This window comes from Pteronotus mesoamericanus, unplaced genomic scaffold, assembly GCF_021234165.1.
Source record: "Pteronotus mesoamericanus isolate MK-2021 breed Mesoamerican mustached bat unplaced genomic scaffold, CSHL_Meso_final scaffold_21, whole genome shotgun sequence".
Lineage (NCBI taxonomy): Eukaryota > Metazoa > Chordata > Mammalia > Chiroptera > Mormoopidae > Pteronotus > Pteronotus mesoamericanus.
The window spans coordinates 20,075,701-20,089,934 of record NW_026555310.1 but is presented as its reverse complement, the minus strand read 5'-3'; positions in this window follow the sequence as shown (position 1 = coordinate 20,089,934).

The window sequence follows — 14,234 nt, the reverse complement described above, 5'->3', positions numbered from 1 at the left end:
TTTAACATAAAAGTAAATATTTACTTACAGTGAAAAAAATCCAATAAAATACTATTTTAAAATTCTGAGACATATCACAAACATCACAAAATCTGGGACAGAGCATATTGTTCATATTATTAGCTCTCTGGCCATACCTCTCTAATGCTTTTCCCCCTACAGCTGTTGGCCGAATACCCTTTAATTGCCTCTTAGTAAACATCACCTTCTATAGAAAAAATAGAAAGATAATCCATTTTGTCATCTAGTATGTTTAATTAATCATAATTTATTTTTAACTATACATAACTGGGATTCAGAGAAGATGCAATAGCACACAAACAGGGGTCCTTGTTGCCTGTATCATTGCCACAAGTTTGTGCCCTCAAAACAGAGGTATCTAAGCAATTCTATTTATGTAATATCCATGAAAAAAGAAAAATACATATGATGGGTTAATAATAGTATTAACTGCATTAGCCATTAAATTTGACAGGAGATAACTTCTATTGTGACTAGACATTAATACAAACCATATCCTCTGCTTATAATTTTACACGTCTAATAACAAGAATGGTTTTCAACAGCGTAGATTCTGGCTCCCTATGTTTCAAATCTAGCATCTCTCCCCCACCTATGTGTCAGGTATCAAGTATCCGTAGCATGTGTCCATAGGACATGATGGCCTCTGGTTCCTCACCTGTGTGTCACAGCGCTCTAGTGAATTGGCAAGGTGCAACATCGTCAATAGATTCACTATACATAGAAGTGTCTGCAAACAACGTAACTATATCCCACTTAATTTAAAATCACTATATCCCCAGTCTGACTCCTCCTTTTGTAGAACATCACCCTCCTGCCCCCGCCAAAACTAACCCATCGCCTCTCCAAAGCCAATGTAAAACAGAAAAGGAAGGGAGGAAGGTTAAAGGTGATGCAGTGGGCATAAGTGATTGCAATTAAAATAGCTTACTTTGCAAATTTTACAAAGTATGTGATCAATTGATACACTGCCTACAGCTTCTCCCCCAACCTGGGAAAGAGAGAAGGACCCTAAAGCTTATTTTTGCCTCTGATGAAATGATTTAGTTCTTTTCTAGTTGAACAATTTTTTAATGACAAATATCAGATATTTGTCAAAAATTGTGCTTATAAGGATCTATTAAAATAATTTATTTTAAGACACAGCGATTCCAAGTAGTAATTAACAATAATTGGAGAATTCAGTGAAAAATAAAAAAGAATGGTGTTTGGAACAAATTTTGGTCTTGAAATTATAAAGCTGTTAGTACTGATTTTCTAAAAAAAGAAAAAGACCTTCCGTATCTAAAGTATAAACAAAACGTATAAACAAACGTTTAAATTAAACATTTTAAAAAAAATAGACACATTTTAGATAAAAAGAAAAGATAATGGTTGAGAAGAGCAGTCTGAGTCAGCCACTGGCAGGAAAATTATGGAACTATGCATTTGGAACCTTGCTTTCCAAAGAGCCTATGGAAATAAATGAGAGAAGAAAGTAATTCCAAAATTATTTTTCATGGGATTTTCTCCCATGCTGACTCTCAGATACAAATTACAATCTAGTAACACAGTATCTCTAAAAATTACAAATAGCTATGTTTGTTGTACACATAGGTATAGCATATTTATCAATTAAATAAAGTTAAGGCAAAATATTCTACATGCCACTAATGTATTTCTTACATTTTTAAAATAAATCGAGCTTACTCATTTGAATTATATTTGATTATGCATTAGAAAGAGACCAATCCTTTGTACCATATTGACTAAAAACTTTTCATCCCATCATCAGACCTTAAGAAATCCAGCCATGGCTCAAAAGGGTGCTGGGACTTTTGTTATACATACTTGCTGTGTGTAAATAAATGTTTATAATTTTATATTAAAGATATAATAAGCATTAAAAAAGAAACCCAAACCATAACTCCACATACTATTGAAAGTAGCTGAACTTATCCAAGTTTTAATAGACTTCCCAAAACATTCAGTAAGAATTTAAAGGAAAAATTGGTCTTGACTTTTAGAATCAAATTCCAGTTGAAACTTTCAACATATATCGCCCAGTCTCTGAAGTGGGTGAAGTGACCTGTTTATTAGCTTTTTAAATTTTCATATCTTTCCATTTTGTTTATTTTCTTTGTTCCTCCTCCTTTTTTTCTGGAAACCATAGGAACTGGGTGGCCTTGCCACCAAAACCATTAGCAAATGAAATGTGAATTATAAAATATATTTTATAAGTTTGAGAGGGAAGGTTAAGGAAGAATTAAGACATTTTGGAATGTTGCTGAGCAACAGCAAAGCTATAACCAAAGCACAAACCTCCTAAAGTTTTTAGAAACAGATGTTAATGAACAGAACCAGTTACAGCCAACTCAAAGTCAACAACAGGGAACATTCAAAGTCATTCCAATACATACCCCAACAGACCAAATTTGGACCTGCCAAGTCTAGTTTCTTGTTTCACTTCTCTGGTCTGTTAACCTAAATAGACAAAATGCTTCATTGTAATAGTGTTGTGAATCCAGATCTATCCCAAAATACCACTGGCAATGGAAAATAAAGCAACCCATACCCCATACACACATAACACACACATGCACGTGCATTTTGGCATTTTATAAATTGTAGATTGCCATGGGTTAAAATAAAGTATTTCAGTTTCAAGAGAACTGAAACTTATTATCAAATAAAACATTTAACAAAGCCTAATGAAAAAAATGACTTTTAAATGTCATTGTCTAAAACAGGGGTTTGGCACAGTATGGCCTGTGATCCAAATCCAGCTCACTGCTTGTGAAATAGAAATGGCTTAATGAATTAATATTTACAATCAATTTGATGACACAGAACATTAACTTTGAACTATAATTAAGTGAAATGTCTCCCCCCAAAAAAGAATTCAATTTTTTTCATTATTAGACTTCTATTATGACAAATGACAAATTTACTCAATTATTATTACTACATTTTGAACTATGTCAATAAAAATTTGTGGAAAAATTTTCCCTCTTAAAATAATTTACACAAAGCCTCAATTTCATCTTCTGGCCTACAAAGCCTAAATATTTATATCTGGTCCTTATTGGAAAAAAATTTGCTGATACTAGGTCTAAAATGACCTAATCTAAAAAATTATTTTAGCCCCACCCATTTCTAACTTTTATAATATATGTATGTATGCATGCATTTGGAGTATATAACATAGCTCCTTACATAAAAGATTTACAACTATCTTCTAATGCTTCCTACATCACTATCAGAAAAGATCACAATAACCACCCTTTAAAAATAGATTCCTATGAGGAGTTCACAATAATGGATGGTATTTATCTCACCTCAGAGTAATAAAATGAAAAGGAGGTACTGATTTTGCCCAATAATTTAATTTTAAAATTATAATGCCCAATGCTAGTGGGAGTAGACAAGAAAACTCATTTATACATTAATTGTGGCAGTGTTTAATGGCACAATCCACCTGATAAGCAATTTGGTTGTAGATAACAAAATCCATTAAAATATTTATTCACTGTGATACAGTAAATCCACTTTCATAAATTCAAAATTATGAAACACACACAGAAAGATGTTTAATAAACTGTTATTTACAATAGTGACCTGCCCCTACCATTTTTTTTTCTTTTAACGGCCCTACTATTCACCAAGTTATAGGAGCAAGAAATCTTGGAACTATTCTTTCCCTCACAACAGCATAGACAATAATTCCTCCCCCTTAGTCTTCCACATTTTTTTTTCATCTCTACAGTTACTATCTTGGCTTAAGAACCTATTTCTCTTCTAGATTGTTGCAATATCATCTTGGGGATTGATCTGCAAAGCAAGGCCTAAGGTTATGCAATTTGGGGGCTCTTCTAAAGAAAAAGAAGGTAAAATTGCAAATACAAAAATCTGTCACCAATGCCAACATTGAGAGAACAGAGGGCTAGTAGTACAGAAAGCAAAAGTACTCACAGCTGATTGCAGTTAAAGCCGTACACTTTTCTCAAATTTTATAAAAACAAATGACCACGAGAACACATTTTAGAGTCCCTATTAAAATACTGCTAGAGGCCCATGCAAGCCAAACATCATTTATTTAATCTTTATTACAGCTTCTTGGATTATATATATATATTAGAAATACACAGATAGATCAAGAGATGGATAGATATTTATCTGGCTCCTTACCAAAAAAACCCTTAGTTCTTCACTTGTTTGTTTTGTTGATTAGGTTCCACTTACAGGTGTGATCATATGGCATTTGTCTTTCACTGCCTGGCTTATATCACTAGCATAATGCTCTCCAGTTCCATCCATGCTGTCGCGAAAGGTAGGAGTATTTCATTGTATAAATGTACCACAGTTTTTTGACCCACTCATTTACTGATGGGCACTTAGGTTGTTTCCAGCCCTTGGCTATTATAAATTGCGCTATGAATATTGGGGTGCATAGGTTCTTTTGAATTGGTGTTTCAGGATTCTCAGGGTATAATCCCAGAAGTAGAATCCCCAGGTCAAAAGGCAGTTCCATTTTTACTTTTTTGAGGAAATCCCATACTGTTTTCCACAGTGGCCGCAAGTGCTGGCGAGGTTGTGGAGAAAAGGGAATCCTAGTACACTGCTGGTGGGGAAAACCCTTAGTTCCCAAGGTCCGTAATTTCTAAGCCATCCAGCCAAACATATTGCTAAAGATTAATTTTTCTAAAATAAAATTCTAAACACATTCCTTCCGTACTTAAAAACTTTCTTGCCAATAGGATAACTGGCACTAATCCTTCCATGATATCACTTCCACCTACTAGTCTAACCTCATTTTCTGTCATTACAGACACGCTGCATTATTTACAGTTCCTGTATGATGTTATTTCAATCCTCCCATAGCTTAGCAGATGTTCCTTCCTCAAACTAAAATGTATTTTCTTTTCCTTTCTGGCTAACAGATTTCGCCACATGTTTCTATCCCAATTTACCTGATAAAGCATTCCCGGGCCTAACAAAAGTTGATAGCAAGTTATTTGGCCCACGACCCTCCAATATTGCACTTATCACCTAATATAAGGACTCAATCAATGTCTATTTCCCCTGATAATTTAAAAGCTCCTTCAGGGCACAAAGTTTGTCCTAGTCTTCCTTATTTGCCAAGTGTCTGCATTAAGTAAGTGCTCAGAAATCCTCAACTGAACAAATGAATGAAAAAGAAAGAGAGGAAAATCTACCAAAAGGTTACTTTTATTGTTTTTACTTATTGGTATTATTAGCAATTTTTCACCCTTATTTAAAAATATTTTTGTTATGTGGCTATATTTGTATTATAGTGGGAAATCTAATTTACAGTAGAATGTTTCTTTGAGGTTTACTCTAATTTTCATTAGATCTGCCATCTAATTCTCAAAATTCTGCATACCTGTGCTAGGCTTATTTACATTGCCAACAGTCTACCTGATATCATGTTTAGATCCCTGTACACAATTAGGTAAATAAATATCATTAGTGCAGCTTCATTAAAGTGTATTTTTCTTAAATATTTCTCAGTGCATATATTTCTTGGTAAGTGAGCATCTACTCGAACCTTGGCAAAATAATCTTCTAGTGGACTTATTTCTGTAGGTATATATTTCAGGCACTAACTGAAAAAATAATAATAAAAACTTTTTTGCCATCTGAAATAAAACAGATGAATATTATAAGACTCAAATTATGTTCATATGCACAAATCCACTTTTCCGAATCACTCATAATTCCTACCTCCCACTAGGATGCAATAAAAAATTGTTTTAAAAAGGAAAATAGCCAAAATAATCTGATAATTCTACTAAATTCAATCTTTATTGAAGTTGAATATATTTTATTCTTTTTTAGTAGAGCTACCATTATCATTATTCAGTAAATCCTTGCAGGAACTTTATAGCAGAGAATTTCCCCTTTTTCTTTTGCATGATTTAAAAATGTTGTTTTAGTGCACATTGTTTAAATATGCCCTATGTGTAGCAGACTGCATACACATGGCATATGTAGATATGAATACAAGGCAAAAGCATCAAAACTACAAACCATAGGACACAAAAATAACACCACCGAACTCAAGCTGACATCATTTTGATAGTGTCAGACCTATCTGAATCCTGGCATAATCTATGCCTCTAGTTCTAGTCTAAGGTGTGATGGTATATGATGGTATTAGCTTGGACCTTTCCCTAAACACGTTCTGGTTTCTCCTTTGTGTCAGGAGAAACCAAGTTATTCTGAGTTTATGTAATGGTACAGTCTATATCTAAGTCAGAGTTGCTTTCCAAACTTGATCCATGCCTCACCCAGCCTGGTTTAGTTGTTTAAAAGAAACACAGTATTCCCCTCATTGCATTCAAAAGTCACCTGAGATGAAGTGAAAGGAGCAGAAAGAACACAGACTCTAGAGCCTCCCAGATATCCTGCAGAATCCCTGCAATGGCATTTCAAGGTTTGTGTGGCATTGAGGCCAGTGAGCCTCTTTTGACCCTGGTGCTTTTGGTTGAAATATGTCCCTCCTAAATTCATATTTTGAATTTGTATTGTGTATTGTGTGTTCCCAATATCTCAGAATTAACATTTGAAAATAGGGTCATTGCATAAAAGATTAGCCAGGAAGAGGTCATTGGTGTGAGAGTAATCCAATATGACTGGCATCCTTATTAGAGGGGAGAAAAGAAAAGAAATTTGGACATGGAGAAACTCACAGAAGAAACATTATTTAAAGACATGGGGAAAATGCCATCCACAAGCCAAGGAGCAGGGCTGGGACAGATTCTCACAGCCCTCAGAAAGAACCACCCCTTTTGACACCTTGATTTCAGACGTCTGTTCTCCAGGGCTGCAAGACAATAAATTTCTGTTGTTTAAAACACCCTCTTTACTTGTTATGGCAGTCCTAGCAAAGACATCTGGTTTCCTTATATGTCAAATTCTTAACAAAAAAGATTCAGGACCATTAAAAAGATTAAAAATCACATGATAGGTACTCAAAAGAGGACATACTATATATATATATATATTTTTTTTACCATATATGGGTATGATATTTGCAATGTTTTATTTCATTTCCTTGAATCATGCTTCTTTCTTCATTCAGTCAGCCAAGGAACAGGTACATCACCCCTCAAAGGCTTGGTACCCCATAAACTCACCTAGAACTTAGATGCAATCTCAGAATGTTGCCACATGGTTAAAGGGAGAATCTAAATATGCAGAGAATCTAAATATAATTTATATTTATCTACAGAAGAATAAAGTTACATTTCTTGCACACTCAGGGTGTAAACAAAGACATACCTGCCACATGCGGGGAGGCTTGTCTAAGACTTCTAAGGATCCTCTTGAAATATGTCTTTATACTGTGTCTTTAAAAGCCTAGAAGAGAGTTAAGAGGTAAGTCATTTAGAGGCAGATTCATGGCATGTGCCGTCAAAGCCAACTCTTTTAAAAATTGAGCTATTTAGGGAAATACCAGTGGATGGTGATAGGCTGAGCATAAGAGAACATAGCACCACTATAATACTACAGAACCCTTAAATTCTACCTAGACAGGTAAGGAGCCATCAGCAGAAAAAAAGAAAAAGCAACTTTTTTTTAAGGTCTCTTTTTCTTGTTTATTATTTTTTTAATTTTTATTGCATATATTGGGGTGACATTGGCAAATAAAATGATATAGTTTCAGGTGTACAACTTTATAACACATCATTTGTATATTGTATTGTGTGTTCACCACCCCAAGTCCAGTCTCCTTCTATCACCATTTATCCCCCTTTACCTTCTTTTCCCTCCCCCAATACTCATTTCCTCTGGTAATCACCATACTGTTGTCTGTGTGTCTATGAGGGTTTTTTTATTGTTGTTGTTTTTTCCTTAATCTCTTTACTTTTTCCACCTAAGCCCCCAACCCCTATCCCCTCTGATAGCTGACAGTCTGTTCTCAGTATCTGTAAGTCTGTCTCTATTTTGTTTGTTAGTTTATTTTGCTTATTAGATTCCACAGGTAAGTGAAATCGTATGGTACTTGTGTTTCTCTGACTGGCTTATTTCACCTTAGCAAAATACTGTTCAGGTCCACCCACGCTGTCACCAAGGGTAAGATTTCCTCCTTTTTTGTGTAGTGTTCCATTGTGTAAATGTACCACAGCTTTTCTATCCACTCATCTACTGATGAGTACTTGAGCTGCTCCCAAATCTTGGCTATTCTAAATAATGCTGCAATGAACATAGGGCGCATGTATTCTTTTGAATTAGTGTCTTGGGTTTCTTCAGGTATATTCCCAGAAGTGTAATCACTGGGTCATAAGGCAACTTCCATTTTAAATATTTTGAGGTAACTCCATGTTGCTTTTTGAAATCAAATGCTGCAAATCCCAGAGCACATAGAAAAAAGGAGGCATAGTAGGAAATTTAAGATTCCCATCCTAGGAACTATAAAAAAATATTAAATCTATTTCTAATGAGAAAAGAACAATAAATCCAGGTAAGGGCACAGATTGTCAAGGGGCACTGCTGTAGATAGAGTGTTCAAGGTGACATGTAAGCAGGACCAGGGTGATTAGGCAGAGCCAGAGGGAGGAGCCCTCCTAGCAGAGGGAATGGCAAGGACAGTAGTACCCCCTTATCCAAGATTTCACTATCCGTGGTTTCAGTTACCTGTGGTCAGCTGCAATCCAAAAATATTTTATAACAATTTTCAGAAATAAACAATTCATTAGTTTTAAAGTGCATGCTGTCCTGAGTGCCTCCCTGCATCTCATCATGCAGGCATTGTGTCATCTTGCATTGTCATAAGAAGGGTCAGTACAGTACAGGAAGATGTTTTGAGAGAACCAGCATATTCACATAACTTTTGGGTACAGTATATTGTTAGAATTATTCTATTTTGTCATTAGTTTTTGTTATTAACCTCTTACTGTGCCTAATTTTTAAATTAAAGTTTATCATAGGCATATACATATAGGAAAAAAACAGCAATATATAGGGTTTGGTACTATCCACAGTTTCAGGCATCTATTGGGGGTCTGGGAATGTATCCCCATGGATAAGGGGGGACTGCTGTATCAAGGCTCTGTGGTGAGAGCTTGCCAAGAGTATCCACGAACAGTACGAAGACCCCTGTGGCTACAGGCTGCATGATGTGTATGAGAGAAAAGTAGGAAATGAATGCAGTTGGAAAGGGCCGCGGGAAGGCTTTGGATTTTCATCTAAAATCTAGTAGAGGGTTCTATTCTAAGTAAGCCATTTTTTTTGAGATAACTGTAGATTCATATGCCACTATGAGATGTTAATACAGAGAGATCCTAGGTATCTTTATCCACTTTCCCCGAAGTGTAGCCTCTTGCAAAGCTGTAGTGCCGGATCAAAACCAAAACAATGCCATTGATAGAGTCAAGACACACACCATTTCCATCACCGTAAGGATCCCTCATGCTGCACTTTTATAGCCATGCCCAGGTCTCTCTTTCCCCACCTCCTCTTTACTGGGGAACTGGGTGAAAAATAGAAGGGGTAAAAAAGTACAAATTTGTAGTTATAAAAGAGTCAAGAAGATATAAAGTACAGCATAGGGAATACGGTCCAATAATACGGTGATAACTATGCATGGTGCCAAGAGGGTACCTGGAAATATTCAACGAACACTTTGTAAAGCATATGATTGTTTAACCACTATGCCGTACACCTGAAACTAACACAAAATAATACTGAATGTCAACTGTAACTGAAAAATAAAATTGAAGAAAACCTGAAAACCATTAATCTATTCACAATTTCTATAATTGTCTTTTCAAGATTATATAAATGAAATCATACATTCGAACTAGTATCTGGATACTCATTCAGGTTCGTGTGTGTATCAATAGTTCATTCATTTTTTATTGCTGAATAGTGTTCTGTGGTATGAATCATTTAACCATTCACTCACTGCACGGACACTTCAACATTTCCAGTTTGGGGTTATTAAGAACAAAGCTGTTATAAACATTCATATACAGTTTTTGTGTGAAAATGTAAGTTTTCCTTTCTCTGGGATGAATGCCCAGGAGTGCCGTTTCCGGGTTGTATGGTAGTAGTACGTTACGTTTTCTTTAAAAACCTGCCAAACTGCTTTGCAGAATGGCTGCACCATTTTATATCCTCACCAGCAACGCTTAAGTGAGCCAGTTTCTGCAAATCCTTGCCAGAATTTGGTGGTATCACTGTGTTTTATTTTAGCCATTCTGCTGTTCTATAATGATTTATGGATGTTGAATTTCTTCTCCTGTGCTTATTTCACATCTGTAGTATCCTCTCCCAGGATATGTTTCTTCATGCCTTTTATCCATTTTCTAACTTGGTTTGCTTTTTTTTTTGGTATAGAGTTTTGAAAGTTTATATTCTTAATACTGGTCTTTGGTCAAATATGTGGTTTGGAAATATTTTCTCACAGTCTGTGGCTTTGTATTTTCACCTTGCTAAAAAGTTTTTAATTTTTACAAAGTTTTTAATTTGATAAAGTTTTCAATTTTGATAAAGTCTAATTTATCATTTTTTCCTTTCATGGATAATGCTTTTCATATAATGATAAAAATGTTTTGCTTAGCACAATATCCTGAAGATTTTCAACTTTTTTCATAAAAGTGTTACAGCTTTAAGTTTTACAGTCAGGTTCATGACATATTTTGAGTTAATTTTTGTATAAGAAGCAAAACTTAAGTCAAGCTTGATTTTTTGCTTATGGATGTCTAATTGCTCCAATATAATGTGTTGAAAAGGCCATGTTTCCTCCTCTGAATTGGTTTTGCATCTTAGACAAAAATCAGTCAGGTACATGGTCAATTTTGGGGTTCTCTGTTCCATTCCATTGATATGTGTGTCTACACATCTGCCTATACCACAGTCTTGATTAATACAATGAATATTGAAATTGGGTAAATTAATTTCTCCCACTTTATTCCTCTATTTAAATTCCTTTGCCTTTTGATATAAATTTTAGAACAACCTTGCCTATTTCTACAAAAAAAATTTTGATAGAATTTTGATAACAATTGTGGTAAACCTGTATAACAGTTTGGGGAGAAGTGAAATCTTTGCTATAGTGAGTCTCCCAGTCCATGAAAATGATGTATTTGTTTATTTAGATCTCTATCAGTATTATGTGGCTTCCATCATACAATTCATATATATGTTTTATTAAATTTATACCTCAGTCTTAGAATTTTTTGAGTGACTATAAACAGTACTATATTTTTAATTTTGGTGTCCAGTTTTCTATTGTTATACATTAATATAATTAATTGTTGCATGTTTATCTTATATCCTACTACTTTGCTGAATTCACTTATTAGTTTGGCAGAATTTTTTTAAGTCTTTGGGATTTTCTATATAAGTAATCATGTCACCTGCAAATAGGAAAAGCTTGATTTCTTCCTTTCTTATCGCTATGCTTCTAATTAATTTTTCTTGTCTTTGCACTGGCCAGACTACGTTGAGTAACAGTGTTGAGGGCCAACAGTCTTGACCTGGTTCTTGATCTGAGAGGAAAGAATTCAGTCTTACTCATTAAAAGTAATGTTAGTTGTAGTTTTTATGTGTTTTTTATAGATGATCTATGTCAAGTTGAGGAAGTTCTCTGTTCCTATTTTTCTAAGGGTTTTTTTTTTTATCATGAATGGGTATTGAATTTTGTCCATTTTTTTTCTGCATGAATGAATAGAATCATGTGCTGTTTCTTCTTTAGCCTATTAATATGGAGATTCACAGTGATAGGTTTTTCTGAGTTGAACCCTGGAATACCCCCCCAGTTGGTTCCAGTATATAATTTTTTTATATATTGCTGAATTCTATTTGTTAATATTTTGCTAAAGAATTTTGTGTCTATATTCATAAAGGATATTAGTCTCTAGTTTTACTTTTTTAAAATTTTTTGTACTGTCTTTGTCTGATTGTGGTATCTGGATAATACTGCTTTCATAAAACGAATGATTTTCTAGATTGTGTAGAAGTGGCGCTACTTCTTTAAATGTTAGTTAGAATGTTCTAGTGAAACCATCTGGGACTGGGTATTTATTTTTTAGAAGTTCTAAAATTACAGCTTCAATTTCCTTAATAGCTATAAGGCTATTCAAATTATCTATTTAATATTGAGTGCATTGTGGTACTTTGTGTTTTTTGAGGAATTGGTCCATTTCCTCTTAAATTGTCAAGTTTATGTGTGTAGAGTTGTTTACACTATTCCCATATTACCCTTTTGATGTCTGCAGGTTCTACAATCATAAACACTTTCTAATTACTGATTATTAGTAATTAGCAATTTGTGTCTTTTCTCTTTTTTCTTTGTCATTCTTACTAAAGATTTGTCAATTTTATCAATATTTTCAAATAACCAAATTTTAAAAATTGATTGTTTTCCTCTTTTCAATGTTATTGGCTTTTGTTATTATTTTCTTCCTTCTGCTTCCTTTGGGTATATTTAACTCTAATGTTTTGGGTTCTTGAAGTGGAGCTTAGATGATTGATTTGAGACTTTTTCTAATGTATTCCTTTAATGCTATAAACTTCCCTTTAAGCACTTCTTTATCTGTGATCCTCAAATTTGGATGTTGTATTTTTACTTTCACTCAGTGCAGTATATTTTTACATCCCTTGAGACTTCCTTTTTGACCCATGGATTATTTATAGTGTATGCTGCTTAGTTTCTAAGTGTTCAAAGATTTTCCCATTATCTTTCTGTTATTGATTTCTAATTTGATTCCATGGTGGTCAAATAATACATTCTATATGACTTTAATTCTTCTACATTTGTTGAGATGTGTTTTCTGGTCCAGCATAGGGTCTGTCTTGGTATATATATGTTCCATGCATGCCGGAAAGAATGTACGTCTTGCTGCTATTAGATGAAGTGTCAATTAGAGTCTGTTGGTTACAGATGTTGAGTTTTCTATATCCTTGCTGATTTTGCATCTAGTTTTCTATCGATTGATGAATAGGGGTATTGAAATTTTCAGCTATATGCGAATTTGTCTATTTCTTTTCTTAAATCTGTCTTTTTTATTTTTTTTGCTTGATATATTTTGCAGCTCAGTAATTTAGTGCATACATACTTAGGATCACCATTTTTTTTGATGGAGCCACTCTTTGACCATATATAATATTCTGCTCTGTCACTGTAATTTTTTTGCTCCAAAACCTAATGTGTCTGATATTAAAATTGCAATTCCTTCTTTCTTTTTATTAATGTTTGCATAATACATCTTTATTCATCCTTTTACCCTCAATGTATCTGTATTATTATAATTGAAGAGAATTTCTTATAGACAGAATATACTTGGTTCCTATTTTTTAAATACACTTTAAAAAAGACAATGTCTTTTAATTGTTGTATTTTGACTCCTTACATTTAATATAATTAATGATATTTTAAGGCTTAAATCTGCAATTTTTTCTGATTCTTCTATTTTCATATCTGTTTTCCTTTTCCTACCTACATGCAATATTTTTTTGGAATTCAATTTTGGTTTATCTACAGTGTTTTTGCGTGATTCTTTGAATCATTGTTTTAGTGGTTGCTTTAGGTAAAACATTATATATACTTAAGTTATCATAGCCTGATGGTGTCATCAGTTTACCAGTTTGAGTAAAGCATGCATCAATCATGTCTTATTGACTAGTTCTGCAAATTGGTGAGAAGAGTGATCTAAAAATGTATACATCAGAATAAATGTATTCCCCTCAAACTCTCCTGTTTTCCCCATCTAGAACATGCAGTTATACCTCCACTAAAAAAGGTAACCGAGAAATTAATTAAGATCAGTCGGGGGTGGGGGGACCTAACGGATTTGAAACATCAAGATTTTTGTCATTTGATACATACTATTTTAGATAGACAACTTTAAAGATAATGCCTAAGAAAATGTTTTTAAATGCATTAAAGTGAATAGAGAAACCTGAAGCATTTGAAATCTGGACAAAATGTTCCCTTTATTTTATTTATCAAGGATATGGACTATCAATAATTCATAATCTGTTAAAATTATGAGTAGGCTTAACAATTACCTAGGCTATTGTTCACCTTTTATGGAAAATACATTTAGAGAGATGAGGTTAATTTGCACAAGGTCCCAGGCAAATAAGTAACATAGGTGAGCCTAGAATCAAGGTCTGATGTTACTGAACTGCACAATGAAGAATAAAAAATATTATTTTTTATCTAAAGTGTGTCAACGATCTGCATGTGAATGCAGTATGCT